The 17,583-nt window shown below is 41.3% G+C and overlaps 1 long non-coding RNA gene and 1 pseudogene across 1 annotated transcript in view; both read right to left on the bottom strand.

The window, feature by feature from the left end:
- The window catches only part of LOC144320111 (uncharacterized), a 38,376-nt gene that overhangs the window by 8,772 nt on the left and 12,021 nt on the right, over positions 1-17,583 (bottom strand). The window contains exon 2 of the long non-coding RNA XR_013385696.1: positions 2,256-2,357. This is a non-coding gene — a long non-coding RNA (uncharacterized LOC144320111). The remainder of the gene's footprint in view (positions 1-2,255; positions 2,358-17,583) is intronic.
- LOC144320110 (myozenin-1 pseudogene) lies at positions 13,111-14,360 on the bottom strand (annotated as a pseudogene).

Below are 17,583 nucleotides of genomic sequence, written 5' to 3'. Positions count from 1 at the left end.
TCAATAGTCAATGGTATCAAATGCTGCTAAGAAGTGAAATACGATAAGGCTGAGAAGCATCTGTTGGATTTAGCAACATAACTGTCACAATGATCTTAGTAGGAGTTCTTTTTATAGATTGATGGCATAGAAGAAGGAAAGGAAGTAGAGAGGATGAGTGAGCCTTGGCTGGAAATGAGAGAACAATAGGAATACAGGCAGTGAAGAACGTATCATCAAGGGAGGTATTTTTTGTTTGTTGTTTGTTTGAGAGTGGAATATATAAGAGGCTTTGAACGTTGTTTGGAAAGTTTGGGTGGAGAGTAAGAGGCTGAAGATGCAAAACAGAGACAATGATTACCAGAGCAAGGTCCTCAGCTGGAAGGCAAACCACATGTGGCTGAATGACTTTTGATCAGAGGACAGATGTTCCCTCTACTGTGGAAGAAGGAGAGAAAGAGTGTGTGGGGTCCAAGAAATTCTGTGGGATTCACGGTTGGGAGGCACTGTCTCTATCCTCTGTGACAAATGAATTAAGAGGGTGAGTCAGTTTGGGATGCTTTGGCTGCAAGTAACAAAATGCCCAACTAAAAGCTGATTAAACAAATTAGGGTTTAGTTTTCTCCCTTAATCATAAAGCCCAGGACTAAGCAGTTAGAATTATGAGAATTGAGTATCTTCATCTGAGAGGATGAAAATAATTCACATCCTAGTTTGCATTTAATGAACTTATTGTCCTAAACTTGAACATAAATAGAAACTCTACTTTTCATAATATAGTTAAATCTATGCTGTGAAAAGTTACAGAAAATACGAGAGAAAGAGGGGCAGAAGATAATGGGCACTTGCCAATTCAGGCTTACAAAATATGTAATGATGGTTGTTAATGGGACTGCCTGAGAATGGTGCTCCCTGGGGTTGTACAATGTTGTAGCACTAGTTGGTAAGAGCATAGTAGAATCCACTGCATATTTCTGTTGGGATAGTCCAAAACATGTACAAGGATGGTAGGTATAAATCAACTAGCAAGGGCATGCTTGATGTAGACAGCCAGTTGAAGATGTTCACTTAAGGAAAAATGAATGTGGATTTACAATATTCAATAATTTTTTGGTATATAGTCGTGAAAATGTTATCCTACTAGTCTGAACAAATAAATAAAACATTAACTGTAATTCGTGGTATTTTACTCTAAGCTGTATTGTTACCTATGGGAAGTCAGCACAGAACCTTTCACCTCTTCTTCCTTGAAATCCAACAAAATACACAACTGAGGCACAATCAGAGACACAGATAAAAGAAAAGTATTCACCTGATACTTTTCACTACCGTGAATGGTAAAGATTCAGAGAGTAGCTCTCATGCAGATTGGTACTAGCCAGCGTGCTTATTACAATCTTGAATATATGGAGGATCCCTAGGTGGCTCGGTGGTTTAGTGCCTGCCTTCAGCCCAGGGCGTGGTCCTGGGGTCTCAGATGGAGTCCCACAACGGCCTCCCTGCAGGGGGCTGGCTTCTCTCTCTGCCTGTGTCTCTGTCTCTGTCTCTCTCTGTGTCTCTCATGAACAAATAAAATCTTTTTAAAAAAAAATCTTGAATATATGAATTCCAAGACAGGGAAATCCTGGAATCTTGCCAAAGACAAAACAAGGTACACCACCTTTAACATTTCTTAGAAGTCATTAAATGAAAGTTTTCATCCCTCCCACACTCTATATCATAATTCAAGATATCCTGACATAGGTCAAATGTCCCATTTCCAAAACTATGCTTCACTTCTATTGGAAATATATCAAAAAGCCATGAATTCCTATTATAAGTTTATGATGCCTTAATTAAAGAAGCTTCTCTGATAATATTTTGAAATCTCCCTTGATTTACTGCATCAGAGCTTACATCACTGTACAATTCTGCATGGTAAGATTTAAAAAAGGTGAAATGCATGAATTTATTCTATAAAGCCAAAAAGGGTAATTGCCAGAGTGATGTGAGAATAGAGGACCAGTAGAACATTTTCAGGCAGATTAGTGCAGAAACATTTGCTCAAATGTGATTCCATGTCACTGAAATAAAATCAGGATTTCATAATTAAGGACAAAACTACAATATCTGCTACAGGTGGTCTTCTGAGAGTCAGGGTCAAAGGAGGTCAGAGAAATAGTGGTTGGGAAGAGCAGGAATTCAAACTTTCCAGAGAACAAAAGATTGAGTTCTTCATAGAGAACAAAGTAAACACCCACTGAAATCTGTCATTGAGATTTTATTGTGATACTAACATGGATTGATTTTGTGACTCTTGTTATAATACACAGTTGCTCAGGCACAGCCACAGGGGGAGGTGGGTGGTTCATCTAGGACTGGAGTCCTGTGAGTAGATGCTGTGAAAGAAGCAGCTCAGTAAGCCCAGCATATTTGCAACGGGACAAATATAAGCATGTGCCCAGGAATCTAAGCTAGTATGGGGGAAAGGAGGAGAGAAATACAAACAAAACCCTCAAACCACAAAAGAACCAAGGCAAAGGGATCCATGAATCTAAAATCTCAATGAGGCCAAGTGGGAAAGCTACAAAGGGGAGGTCAGGGATGAGAAATGGGATGTCCGAAGTTATGATTTATGAGGTGATGAATTTCTGGTGGTAACAAGTACAGAATGCAAACATGGGTGGCTGTGGAGGAATGGAGATCATTAGGAATAGGGAGGTTACGGAACTGAAATGGAGGGATGTTACACTCCCGCATGATGGAATCTTCAAGAGTAATGGTGGGAGCCATGTAGACAGCAAGGCCCTTCAGTCAATGGGAGCAGGAAGCAAAGAGGTGATCAGCGGACTGTTATGCCAAGGTGGGTAGAGCATGATATAGTCTGTACAGTGTGAACCAAAAAGAAGAAGAGTTTAGGATGAAGAAGAATAGCCTGAAAGTGTCCCCAAAGAGCCAGAATACTTCCACTTCCCAACTCTGAGGGGTCTGGTGCTTATCAGATCATATGAGCTCTTTGTATGCTAAACAGAATTCCACTTGCCTTCCCACGATTGAAGTAACATTATGATTGTTTGTAGTTCTCCTGAGTGTTTGCATGGGGTTAACCCTGAAACTTTGTATACCTGACACTGAGAAATAAAATTAAAGTGAAAAAGATTCAGTTGGCCCTTAAAAACCATACGACCCTTGAACTACAGGGTTCACTTACATGCAGACATTTTTTCAGTACATGTATGTACAGATCTGTAAATATATTTTCCCTTCCTTGTGATTTTCTGAATAACACTTTATCTTCTCTAGCTTACTTTGTTCTAAGAATATAGTACACACCATACAAAATATGTGTTGACTGTTACCGTTATTGGTAAGGCTTCCATTCAACAGTAGGCTATTATTAGTTATGTTTTAGGGAGTCAAAAGTTATATGTGGATTCCCTACTTGTGTAGGGATTGGTGCCTTTAATCCCTGTGTTATTGAAGAGCTAACTATATTTAAAAATTCATATTTTCCAAATGCACGGATGCTTATTTTACAGAAAAAAAAAAAAAAAAAAACAAGAAAAGTTCCCAACACTTTAAAATTTTCAGCCACATCTTTGGTACTCTTTTTTCCTGAATTTAGGTAAGATGCAGACCTTCTTACTCTATGGAAAGATATTAAAATTTATTTTTTTCAAATTCTACCAACAGAATAATTTTGGATTCCATGGCCTGTACCTACTTTTTCCTTACATAGTGAGTGCCAGTCACTATGCCAGGCATGGAGTCAATGGTTAACAAAATATAGTTTTTCTCCCCCCAAGGAGATTAATTTTTTTTTAAGATTTTATTTATTTATTCATAAGAGACACAGAGAGATGCAGAGACATAGGCAGAGGGAGAAGCAGGCTCCCTGCAGGGAGCCTGATGCAGGACTTGACCCCAGGACCTAGGGATTATGACCTAAGCCAAAGGCAGATACTCAACCATTGAGCCACCCAGGGGCTCCCAAGGAGATTAACCTAAAAATAAAAATAGTAAAGATTGACATTAGATACCTCATTAATATATTTATCTATCCATACATTGATTTATCCATCATTTGTCCATTCATCCTTTTGTCAGCAAACATTTACCTTAGTAACTTTGATCGTTGTGCATCTATAAAGATCTATAAACTGTAATTATGGGTCTGATCAGTAAATTCTGGTGTTCCTTAAGGTAAAAAGCACATTTTATTAAAACTTGGCATTTGGTAAAAGGCATGCATATGACCACCAAAATGCTCTAAGAGGCAATAAAATGTGGCTAAGAGCCTGGATTTTTAAGTCAAATCGGTTTGGATTTGATCAGACGTCAGGCAAATTTAATCTCTGTGCTCTTCAATTTCCTTATCTGTAGATAGGGAATAACACTCATCTCACAGAGCTGTTGGAATTGAGCAAGATAATATCCATCTAGTGGTGAGCTTAGTAACTGACGTGATGTCATTGACAAATATTTATTAAGGCAAATAGAAACAGACAAGACTGTATGGCAGCACTCCATCACTTCTTTCTTGCCTTCCTTTCTGTCAAATTCAATAACAACCATTTTGAAAAGAAAAAATATGGAAAATACAAACATGCACACACACACACACACACACACACAGATCTGTGAACCTGCAGGCAGAATGGAGAGTCCTGACAGCCCACAGGGTTCCTATAACCTCTGTGACAAAAGGCTTTTTCCATTTTACCAAGGACTGAGCTGTTCAGAGTGCCAGTTGTAAAATCGCCTTGTCTAACAGAATTTGAATTGCATCGGTGAGATGCTTCGCCTGAGGCTGAGAAAGCCACTGCTTCAGATCTGACAGTGTCAGAATTTTGCCATATTTCAGTTTCATGTTTTTGCCATCTTTGCCATTGTGGCTTCGCCTGATCAATGAGTGAAGGTTGTTAATTCCTATAGATCAACTAATATTTTAACTTCCTGTTGCACAGAGGCTTTTTAACTGCCTGTGCGTTAAAATGTTCTGATGCCAGGTCCCACCCACAGAGGTTCTGATCTTACTGATCTGGGATGCAGCCTGGCCATGGGGATTTTTTTAAGGTGCCCATGTGATTCTGATGAACAGCTGGGGTACAGAATCCCAACCCTAGAGCCTAAGCTCCAGCTTAAGTCACAGAGGAGTTCCCATCTATATTGTGAGAAGCAGATGGTGTCCATACACACACACACACACACACAAAACACTCTAGCCATCTGCTATCTTTGCCACCTCACTGAGAAACCACAAAGTTTGTGTTCAGTCAGCAAGGTGGTGGAGGGCAAGACAGTTTTTCTATCTTGTTCAGCATCTAGAGGCAGGACTCAATGAATTATTCTCAGGCTTTTCTCCTGAGCTAGGGTTACGAAAGTGCCATGGGCAACAGCAGCTGCTCTTGTCATGTGAAAAGCCATCAGAGTCTCTTCACAGGCTATGGTGAAGACAGGACATCATGTGCACTTGGAGGTTCAGATTAGTGAAGGGCTGGAGAAAGGAGACTGTGCTTGCTCAGGCCTTGAATGGGAGCCGTCTTGGTTGCTCACAGCTAGTCACAGTTCTTTCTATGGTTTACTGTGTGGAAAGCTGCAGACCTTCATGAGGATAAGCAATTGCTAGAGTGGAGAATTCAGATAATCGTGTATGTAGAAATCTCTTGGGAGACTTGGTAGTACTCAGATTTGTGGGCCTTGGTCCTCTTCCCATTCTGATTCATTAGGTCTGGGACAGGGTCAAGGAATCTGTACTCTAACAGGTGCCATAGGTGTTTTTCATGCAGGTGGTCCACTGATACCTGAGGACCCTAAGCAAATTGGTTGTCAATTATATTTAACAAGTCAAAAATATGAAGTTGCATTGGAGGAGCATACAGTCCATTTACTATTAGAAGATATGTGTATATGAGTGTAAGAAACAAGGGCATTATAACAGGCCGTAGGATATAATGACTGTTATACAGAGATGCAAACCACGCATGTGGGAACTGAAATGAGACAAATATCACATTTGGCTGAGAGGAACAGCAGAAACTCCATGAAGGAGGTAGTGCTGAATTGGACTTGGATGTATGGATAGGCATTCTAAAGGTGGTAGTGGAATAGAGCAGAGGAGAATATTATTGTACCCTCACAGAAGGGACTGTCAGTAGGCAGGAAATACTTGACATCTCACACTCTAGCTGATTGGACAGTAAATCAGGTGATCCCACCATCTGGTCAGAGTTCATTAGACCAGGTATTGCCATTTCATTAGAGTGAGCCCACTCATAGGCTTGCTGGCTATCTGCTTTTGATATGATCTGCTCACAAAAATATGCTCTTCTCCTGGGAATAGGGAACTGGGAAACTGAGTGACTGAGTAACACTTAAAAGAAAAGTTATGTCAAGATAAGTTGTTTGGAGTTACTGGGAATTGATTTCAAGATCAGCATCACCGTGGTAGTGACAAATGGGGGAAGATTTGGTAGAGGCATGATGTTCCATGAACTTTGTTGAAGAAATCCACAGCCATGAGGATTTGAGGAAAGTCTAAAATGCTATCTCCTTTTATGGTATGCATGTGTAAGCTTGCATGCCCCTAGACAGAGCTTCTCAGGCAGCATTTCCAATGAAACTCAGAGCCTCTGGGTGAATGTCAAGGGTGTGGTCTCCACTCATATTCCCTTCCTCCCTCCTAGATCTCCAGAGGAAGTCCTCCTTCTAGAATGCTCAGGTGATCCCAACCCTAGTCCTGAGAAAACTTCAAGTACAGGAGCCTCTCCCCACCTCCTTCCACTCCGTGGGACCCTCCTGCTCCTTCCAATCTCCTCCTTCACTTCTGTCACATGAGGTTACTTATTGTTCAACTGGCTGTTTGTAACTGTGGTCTCCCACCACACATCCTGTACTCTTAGAGCCTTTCTCCTCTCCAGGCTCCAGAATAACACCTTCTATTTCCGTCTTTCCTTTGGACTGTGATGACTTCTATCAGGTCAGGGATCATTTCTCAGCTGGGAGGAATTGAAATCACACCATAGTATAGATAACACATGCCCCAACAAGTATTATGTCACCAGGGCTAGTTACACCCTAGAGAGTTAACCTTGAGTAATGAATTTGTAATAGTGGCATTTTTGTAAGACTTACAAACTAATAAGGAAGATATTTTTTTGTGGTGGTTAAGCTAGTTAGCACCAATAGAAGTACTAGAACCTAGTTTTCCTATTGCCCAGTTCAGGGTCCTTCCAGCCTTAGTTTTGCAGCCTCTCGTTTTCTCCTTTATAGAGATTCAGAATTCTCAGCGCTATGCTATAATGTAAATTCTAAAAAAAAAAAAAAAAAAGAAGAAGAAGAAGAAAGAAAAGAAAATTATATCCTTTATCATTTTATTTTATTTTTTTAAAGATTTTATTTATTTATTCATGAGAGACACCGAGAGAGAAAGAGGCAGAGATACAAGCAGAGGGAGAAGCAGGCTCCATGCAGGAAGCCCGATGCGGGACTCGATCCCTGGTCTCCAGGGTCACGCCCTGGGCTGAAGGTGGCGCTAAACCGCTGGGCCACAGGAGCTGCCCTCCTTCATCATTTTAGAGGAAAAAATATATTGCTATAGAATAGGACATTGTTTTTAGTCATTGTAATATGAGGCTTATTACCTCATAATATTTCCAGTTTAAGCAAAAAAAAAAAAAAAAATCAAGATAATATTAGTCCTAGCTAGACTGTTCGACAGATAGTGAGCTCTGGACTGCCCGGACTTAGTGAACCTGGTATGCGCCATAGCTAGCTCAGCCACACACTAGCTATGTGACCTTGGTGAGCTTACTTAAACTCTCTCTGTTTCCATTTCCATTCTGTAGAACACAACCAGCGAACATACATAGCTTATAGGGTCACTGCTAATATTAAATATTAAATGAGTTGATGTGTGTAAAAATACTTGTGTGCCTGGCACAAAGCACTCAATAGATGTTCTCTATCAGAATTTAGCAGGCAGAGAAATGGAAGTACAGGGTATAATCTACATACACATTTAGTTGGATGCTCAAGGCAGTAAAAGATTTGTCAAATATGTTGCTGAAAATAGTCAGGAAAACTTTTAAAAGCATAATAATAAAATAAATGCTTGTATTTCCAGGCATTACAATAGACAAATCAATGCAATCAATAAAACAAAGTGAGACTTTTCCAACAGTAAGCAAAATAAGGGGACACTACAGAAATCTTTGAAAGCAACTCCAAACACACCAGAATTTAGTATCTGACAAAAATGACTTTTAGAATGTGAATTTGAAGAAAAGTGAAGCCACTCAATCAATAATGGTGAGATGAATGGTGAACAAGAAAAAGTTGTGGTAAGAAAGAAAAGTTTTCATGGGGCACCTGGGTGACTCGGTCTGTTAAGCATATGACTCTTGGCTTCAGCTTAGGTCATGATCTCAAAGATTATCTGCAAAGATATTCATTGAAAATTTCTCATAATAGAGAAAATTTGAACAAAACAAGGGATTGAGTAAATAGATTATGATTTTCCCATATGAAGGAATTATATATAGTCGTCAGAAATAATGATTATAGGAAATATAATGATATGGAAAACTGCTCACGGTTTATTAAGGGAAAAACAGTAGCTTATAAAACAATATGATACCAATATGTTTAATATGAATTTTTAAAGTCTGGAAGGATATACTTCAAAATCTTAACAGTTGTTTATTTCTAGGTGATAAAATTGAGCATTCTTTTATTTGTCCTCTTTATATTTTTTCTTTATTTTCTATATTGCCTGCAGAGAGTGTGTATTATTGTTTCAGTTGAAATGTTAACTGAGATAACTGTATGCTCACATACAATTTTAAGAAATAATACAAGGAGATCCCAGGTACCCTTTCTACAGTATCCCCCAATGTTAATATCTCACAAAAAATAGAGTATCACAACCAGAAATATTGACACTGATACAATCCGTTGGTCTTGTACAGATTTATTATTTCATTGTACTTGTGTATGTGTGTTGGGGGGTTCTACACAATTTTATCACATCTGTTGGTTTGTGTGTCCACAATCATATGCAAGATACAAAATAGTTCTTTTATAGTAAGAAGCATCCCTCCAGTTCTCTTTCATACCCACACCTCCCTCCCTCTTCTCCCACCCTCCCTCTTGATCCCTAATCCAGGAAACCACTAATCTGTTCTCTGCTTCTCCAATTTCATATTAAATAGGGTAAATAAATGTTTCAATTTGTTAAATAATTTAAACTATGGAATGTTAAATGTTCAAAATGTTAAAGTATATTAAATTTTGGAATGTTAACATTTAAATGTTAAATAAAAAGAATAATAGAGTATATAACTTTTTAGGATTGGCTTTTTTTTTTTTCTCAGTATAATTCCCTGGAGATTAAATTATTGTGTCTATCAATAGTTTTCCTCACTCTCTCACATGCTCATTCTCTCTTTTTTTTCCTGCTGAGTGGTATTTTTGATACGACTGTGTTACAGTTTGTTTATTCATCTGTTGGAGGACCTCTGGGCTGTTTCCACTTTGGGGCTATTATGAGGAACATTTGTGATGAACATTTGTCAACTATGAACATTTGTGTACAGGTTTTCATGTGGGCATAAGTTTTCATTTTTCTGGGATAAATGCCCAAGAGTGCAATTGCTACATTGTATGGTATTTGTGTGTTTAGTTTTCTGAGAAACTATCAAAGTATTTTCCAAGAATGGCTGTTCCATTTTACATTCTCACCAGTAATGTAAGAGTGATTTAGTTTCTCCACATTCCTTGCCAGCATTTAATGTTGTCACTAACTTTCATTTTCATCCTTTCTGCTAGGTGTATAGTGATATCTTACTGTGGTTTTAATTTGAATTTTCCTGGTAGCTACTGATGGTGAATATCTTTTCACGTGCTAATTTACCATGTTCAGTGAAATATCTGTTCATGACTTTGACCATCTTCTTGGATGATTTGAGGTGCTGGTGTTTTTTTTTTTTTTTAGTGTTGAGTTTTAATTGTGTATATATTCTAGATGCCACTCCTTTGTTGGATATATGGTTTGCAAATATTTTCTCTCAGTCTGCAGCTTGTGTGTTTATCCTATTCACATGGTCTCTCACAGAGCAAAGGTTTTTGTCTTTCTTTTCTCCCTTCCTTCCTTCTTTCCTTCCTTCCTTTTTGCCTATGATTGTCCAATTTATTTTAAAATCTATCTAAAGAGGGGTACCTTAGCGGCTCAGTCGGTTAAGTGTCTGATTCCTGATGTTGGCTCAGGTCATGATTTCAGGGTTGGAGATGGAGCCCCATTTTGAGATCCATGCTAGGCATGCAGCCTGCTTGGGATTCTCTCTATGCCTCTGTCTCTTCTAAATAAATAAATAAATAAATAAATAAATAAATAAATAACCTATCTAAAAAAATAAAACCTGTCTAAAGAGTATTTCAGGGGGTGGGGCAAGATGGTGGAGGAGTAGGGTCCTCAAGTCACCTGTCCCCACCAACTTAACTAGATAATTTTCAAATCATCTTGAAAACCTACGAATTCAACCTGAGATTTAAATCTCTTTTTTTCCCATTTTTTTATTTATTTATGATAGTCACAGAGAGAGAGAGAGAGGCAGAGACATAGGCAGAGGGAAAGGCAAGCTCCATGCACCGGGAGCCCGAGGTGGGATTCGATCCCGGGTCTCCAGGATCGCGCCCTGGGCCAAAGGCAGGTGCCAAACTGCTGCACCACCCAGGGATCCCTCAACCTGAGATTTAAAGAGAGAACAGCTGGAATGCCACAGAAAGAAGGGTTTTCACTTCCAACAAGGTAGGAAGACAGAAAAAAATAAAAAATAAAAAAGAATCAAGTGGGGGAGGGGCCCCATAAGGAGCCGGATTAAGGGGGGTGGCGAGAGACTCCAGGCCAGGAAAGCCCAGTCCCAGAAAAGCAGGAACTTTAAAAATCAGCACCGGATTCTTCCTGGACGGAAAGACGCTCACAGGGAAACCCGGCGGGTCCCCAGGAGGGGCAGGGGAGCCCCCAGGCTCCCAGGGTCACTAACAGAGGAAGTGTGCCCCGGGGGGAGAGCGCCCCACACACCGCGGTCTGAGCTCTCTAAAGGGCTGGAGCGCTCCCAGCGGGCCCGGGAGCAGCTCAGGCGGCGGCTCCGCGCCAAGGGGACTGTGCGCCCCAGGGGGCGATCCCAGCAGCGCAGGCCCTGGAGCCCAGGGCGCGGGGGACACAGCCCAGGATCCTGCGCTCCACCCAGGACAGGCGGAGTCCGGGAGGACTCAGGACAGCAAGGACGCTCCTGCCACCGGGCGCCCCCGAGCTGTGCAGGTCAGCGCCCCCCGCCCTCCAGAGCATCCAGGCCCCTGCGGACGGGGAGACTGCGGGAGTTACTGTGGGAGCTGACTCCAGGGCTGGAGAGCTGGCCGCCACCAGTGGTGGTGTCCCTCCTGGTGTCACCCTGTGCCTGGGACGGAGCGGGGTGCCAGGGAACCGGGGCCTCACAGGATAAACAGCCCCCAATGAGCCCGGCACCCGGCAGGGGACGGGGCAGCTCCCCCAGGTGCACACACCTGAGACTCAGCACAGCAGCCTCTCCCCCAGAAGACCAGCTGAAAGGACAGGAGAAGAGCAAGTTCTTGACTGAGCAGTGCTGGAAGGCTCCAGGGGAAGTCAAGGGATTACAGTATAATAGAACCAGAGGATACCTATCCTTGTTATTTTGTTTTGTTTCTTTGTTTCTTTTTTTCTTCCTTTTTTCAATACGACTCATTTTCACTCTGCATTGAGCAAAATGACTAGAAAGAAGAACTCACCACAAAAGAAAGAATCAGAAATAGTACTCTCTGCTACAGAGTTACAGAATTTGGATTACAATTCCATGTCAGAAAGCCAATTCAGAAGCACAATTATAAAGCTGCTGGTGGCTCTGGAAAAAAGCATAAAGGATTCAAGAGACTTCATGACTGCAGAATTTAGAGCTAATCAGGCCAAAATTAAAAATCAATTAAATGAGATGCAATCCAAACTGGAGGTCCTAACGAAGAGGGTTAATGAGGTAGAAGAAAGAGTGAGTGACATAGAAGACAAATTGATGGCAAGGAAGGAAGCTGAGGAAAAAAGAGAAAAAAAATTAAAAGACCATGAGGAGGGGGATCCCTGGGTGGCTCAGTGGTTCAGCGCCTGCCTTTAGCCCAGGGTGTGATCCTGGAGTCCCAGGATCGAGTCCCGCGTCAGGCTCCCTGCATGGAGCCTGCTTCTCCCTCTGCCTGTGTCTCTGCCTCTCTCTCTCTCTTTCTATGTCTATCATGAATAAATAAATAAAATCTTAAAAAAAAAAAACATTTAAAAGACTATGAGGAAAGGTTAAGGGACATAAATGACACCTTCAGAAGGAAAAATCTACGTTTAATTGGGGTTTCCGAGGGTGCCAAAAGGGACAGAGGACCAGAAAGCTTAGCTGAGAACTTCTCTAACTTGGGGTGGAAAACAAGCATTCAGATCCAGGAGATAGAGAGATCCCCCCATAAAACCAATAAAAACCATTCAACACCTCAACATTTGATAGTGAAACTTGCAAATTCCAAAGATAAAGAGAAAATCCTTAAAGCAGCAAGAGGCAAGAGATCCCTAACTTACATGGGGAGAAGTATTACATTAACAGCAGACCTCTCCACAGAGACCTGGTAGGCCAGAAAGGGCTGGCAGGATATATTCAGGGTCCTAAATGAGAAGAACATGCAGCCAAGAATACTCTATCCAGCAAGGCTCTCATTCAGAATAGAAGGAGAGATAAAGAGCTTCCAAGATAGGCAGAAACTGAAAGAATATGTGACTAACAAACCAGCTCTGCAAGAAATATTAAGGGGGACTCTGTAAAAGAAAGAGGAAGCCCAAAGAAGCCACAAAAACAGGGACTGAATAGGTATTATGATGACACTAAATTTATATCTTTCAATAGTAATTCTGAAAGTGAATGGGCTTAATGATCCCATCAAAAGACAGGGTTTCAGACTGGATGAAAAAGCAAGACCCATCTATTTGCTGTCTACAAGAGACTCATTTTATTTTATTTTATTTTATTTTATTTTATTTTATTTTATTTTATTTTATTTTATTTTTTCATTTCCTTGAAGTTTATTGACTGTTACTGGTGGCAGAGCAAATTCCACAAAAGAGCAGGTTCCATACAGAGCAAGTGGAAGGGGAGCTCTGAGCTGGTGAGGAAGGATGCTTGGAGTGGGGACTTGTAGTGAAGACTGGAAAGATAGATATTTCCCTCCTTTTTCCCTCCATTCCCACCAGGATACTGGATTTATAGTAGGGACATCTTGCTTAGCATTCCCTTTCAAATTGAACATGAGAAGACAAAATTGATACAAAGTAGAGGAGGAAACACCTCACAGCTCCTCTGTTTCTCCATCCAAGGGGATGCCAATATCCACATTGTAATCTACTCGTTCCCCAGAGCTCAGCCAAGGAATAGGGGTTCGACTGAAAGAAGGCCTGTTGGAGAGGCTCTGGTTGTAGAGGACCAAGGGTTCACTCACTAGAGGCCCCAGGTCAAACTTGGGCATCTGGAAGGTCATGCGTTTGGAGGCCTTCTCATATCCACCATAAGACATTGCCGTCCTGTTAAAGGACTTATATTAGGGAAGTTCAGGTTTGGCCCCATAGGCCAGTAAGTCGATGCCAAGCTCCACTTTCTGCTGAGAGTCCACCCCCATGGCTCGCTCCCATAGGGAAATATAGGTCTTGAACACAGTGATATGTTTTCCTTCTCCACCCATCTGGTCTCCTGTTCCTGTTTCGCCAACCCCTGCTGTTCCAGCAGCTCCTCCTCTGCCAGTCTTGCCCCCAGGACCACCTGTACCCCCAGATCCAGACCCAGAGCCCTGATGGTGATGCTGGTCAGAGCCATGATGTGTGGCAGAGCCACTTCCCCCTGCCTGGCCTCCACTGCTGCCTTTGCTATAGGAGAATCCCTGACCAGCTGTGCCCAGCTGTCCCCCAACAGTGGGAAGGAACTTCTGGAAGTGATCCATTGAGCTGTCGGAGAAGACATCAGGGTGGTTTTCATAAATAAATTTCTCTACCCACATCTGCCGCAGTTTGAACATCTTGGAGCCCCTATTAGTGAGCAGCGACAGCTCTTCCAACATCACATCCCTTGGGACACTGATCTTCTTGCCCAAGTTCAGGCCTGAGCTCTCCCATCCACCTCCAGTGAGTTCCATGATTAGCTTGCTGGATTTCCTCTTCTTGTTGGGGGCTGGGGTTCCTGAGAGCGGCATTGTGGAGGCAGATTCAGCCGGCTGCTCAGGCGGTGGTCAGCACTCCCTGGGGTCCAGCAGCTTTGGAGGACTCAGGGGCTGTGACCGGAGAACTCGAGCTGGGCAGGCGTCGGGACAGCACTGTCTGCTTGGCTCTGCCGCTTGGCAAACAGCTCCCCACCCCTGCCCTGCAGCCTGGCGGCTCAGGAATTCCAGCCGAAGGGGTTGCCCCATTCACTAGCCCATCAAGGAACCCTCTAGGCGCCAAGACTCATTTTAGACATAAGGACACCTACAGCCTGAAAATGAAAGGGTGGAGAACCATTTACCATTCAAATGGTCCTCAAAAGAAAGCACAGGTAGCAATCCTCATATCAGATAAAGTTTATCCCAAAGACTATAGTAAGACATGAAGAGGGACACTATATCATACTCAAAGGATTTATCCAACAAAAGGACCTAACAATTATGAATATTTATGCCCCTAATGTGGGAGCTACCAAGTATATCAATCAATTAATAACCAAAGTAAAGACATACTTAGATAATAATACACTAATAGTGGGAGACTTCAACACGACACTCTCTGCAAATGACAGATTTTCTAACCACAACATCACCAAAGAAACAAGACCTTTAAATGATACACTGGACCAGATAAATTTCAGATATTTACAGAATTTTACATCCAAACGCAACTGAATACACATTCTTCTCAAGTGCGCATGGAACTTTCTCCAGAATAGACCACATACTGGGTCACAAATCAGGTCTTAACAGGTACCAAAAGATTGGGATTGTCCCTTGCATATTTTCAGACCATAATGCTTTGAAACTTGAACTCAATCACAAGAAGAAATTTGGAAGAAATTCAAACACGAGGAGGTTAAAGAGCATCCTGCTAAAAGATGAAAGGGTCAACCAGGAAATTAGAGAAGAATTAAAAGATTCACGGAAACTAATGAGAAGGAAGATACAACCATTCAAAATCTTTGGGATACAGCAAAAGCAGTCCTAAGAGGGAAATACATTGCAATACAAGCATCCCTCAAAAAATTGGAAAAAACTCAAATACACAAGCTAACCTCACACCTAAAGGAACTGCAGAAGGAACAGCAAATAAAACCTACACCCAGCAGAAGAAGGGAGTTAAAAAGATTCAAGCAGAACTCAATGAAATAGAGACCAGAAGAACTGTGGAACAGAGCAACAAAACCAGGAGTTGGTTCTTTGAAAGAATTAATAATATAGAGAAACCATTTGCCAGCCTTATTAAAAACAAAAGAGAAAAGACTCTAATTAATAAAATCATGAATGAAAAAGGAGAGATCACAACCAATACCAAGGAAATACAAATTATTTAAAAAACATTATGAGCAGCTATATGCCAATAGATTAGGCAATCTAGAAGAAAAGGACACATTTCTGGAAAACCACAAACTACCAAAACTGGAACAGGAAGAAATAGAAAACCTGAACAGGCCAATAACCAGGGAGGAAATTAAAGCAGTCATCAAAAACCTCCCAAGACACAAAAGTCCAGGGCCAGATGGCTTCCCTGGGGAATTCTATCAAATGTTTAAAGAAGAAACCATACCTATTCTAATAAAGCTGTCCCGAAAGATAGAAAGGGATGGAATACTTCCAAACTCGTTCTCTGAGGACAGCATCACTTTAATTCCAAAACCAGACAAAGACCCCACCAAAAAGGAGAATTACAGACTAATATCCCTGATGAACACAGATGCAAAAATTCTCAACAAGATACTAGCCAATAGGATCCAACAGTACATTAAGAAGATCGTTCATTATGACCAAGTGGGATTTATCCCCGGGATGCAAGGCTGGTTCAACACTCGTAAAGCCATCAATGTGATAGATCATATCAACAAGAGAAACAAGAACCATATAATCCTCTCAATAGATGCAGAGAAAACATTTGACAAAATACAGCATCCATATCTGATCAAAACTCTTCAGAGTGTAGGGATAGAGGGAACATTCCTCAGCATCTTAAAAGACATCTATGAAAAGCCCACAGCAAATATCATTCTCAATGGGGAAGCACTGGGAGCCTTTCCCCTAAGATCAGGAACACGACAGGGATGTCCACTCTCACCACTGCTATTCAACATAGTACTGGAAGTCCTAGCCTCAGCAATCAGACAACAAAAAGAAATAAAAGGCAATAAAATTGGCAAAGAAGAAGTCAAACTCTCCCTCTTTGCAGATGACATGATAGTGTACCTAGAAAACCCAAAAGACTCCACCCCAAGATTGCTAGAACTGATACAGCAATTCGGTAGTGTGGCAGGATACAAAACCGATGCTCAGAAATCAGTGGCATTTCTGTACACTAACAATGAGACTGAAGAAAGGGAAATGAAGGAGTCAATCCCATTTACAATTGCACCCAAAAGCATAAGACCCCTAGGAATAAACCTAACCAAAGAGGTAAAGGATCTATACCTTAAAAACTACAGAACACTTCTGAAAGAAATTGAGGAAGACACAAAGAGATGGAAAAATATTCCATGCTCATGGATTGGCAGAATTAATATTATGAAAGTGTCAATGCTATCCAGGGCAATTTACACATTCAATGCAATCCCTATCAAAATACCATGGACTTTCTTCAGAGAGTTGAAACAAATCATCTTAAGATTTGTGTGGAATCAGAAAAGATCCCAAATAGCCAGGGGAATATTAAAAAAGAAAACCAGAGCCGGGGGCATCACAATGCCAGATTTCAGGTTGTACCACAAAGCTGTGATCATTAAGACAGTGTGGTACTGGCACAAAAACAGACACATAGAATGGAATGTGAATAGAATAGAATAGAATAGAATAGAATAGAATAGAATAGAATAGAATAGAATAGAATGGAATAGTATAGAGAATCCAGAAATGGGCCCTGAGCTCTATGGTCAACTAATATTCGACAAAGCAGGAAAGACTATTCACTGGATAAAGGACAGTCTCTTCAATAAATGGTGCTGGGAAAATTGGACATCCACATGCAGAAGCATGGTGAAAATTAACAAGACAGGAGACAACAAATGTTGGAGAGGATGTGGAGAAAGGGGAACCCTCTTGCACTGTTGGTGGGAATGTGAACTGCTGCAGCCACTCTGGAAAACTGTGTGGAGGTTCCTCAAAGAGTTAAAAATAGAGCATACCCTTCGACCCAGCAATTGCACTGCTGGGGATTTATGCCAAAGATACAGATGCAGTGAAAAACTGAGACACCTGCACCCCAATGTTTATAGCAGCAATGTCCACAATAGCCAAACTGTGGAAGGAGCCTCGGTATCCATCGACAGATGAATGGATAAAGAAGATGTGGTTTATATATACAATGGA

The sequence above is a fragment of the Canis aureus genome, chromosome 9 (genome assembly GCF_053574225.1).
Source record: "Canis aureus isolate CA01 chromosome 9, VMU_Caureus_v.1.0, whole genome shotgun sequence".
NCBI lineage: Eukaryota > Metazoa > Chordata > Mammalia > Carnivora > Canidae > Canis > Canis aureus.
The sequence above is the reverse complement of the archived record's forward strand: the minus strand, read 5'-3'. Positions and strand labels throughout refer to the sequence as shown.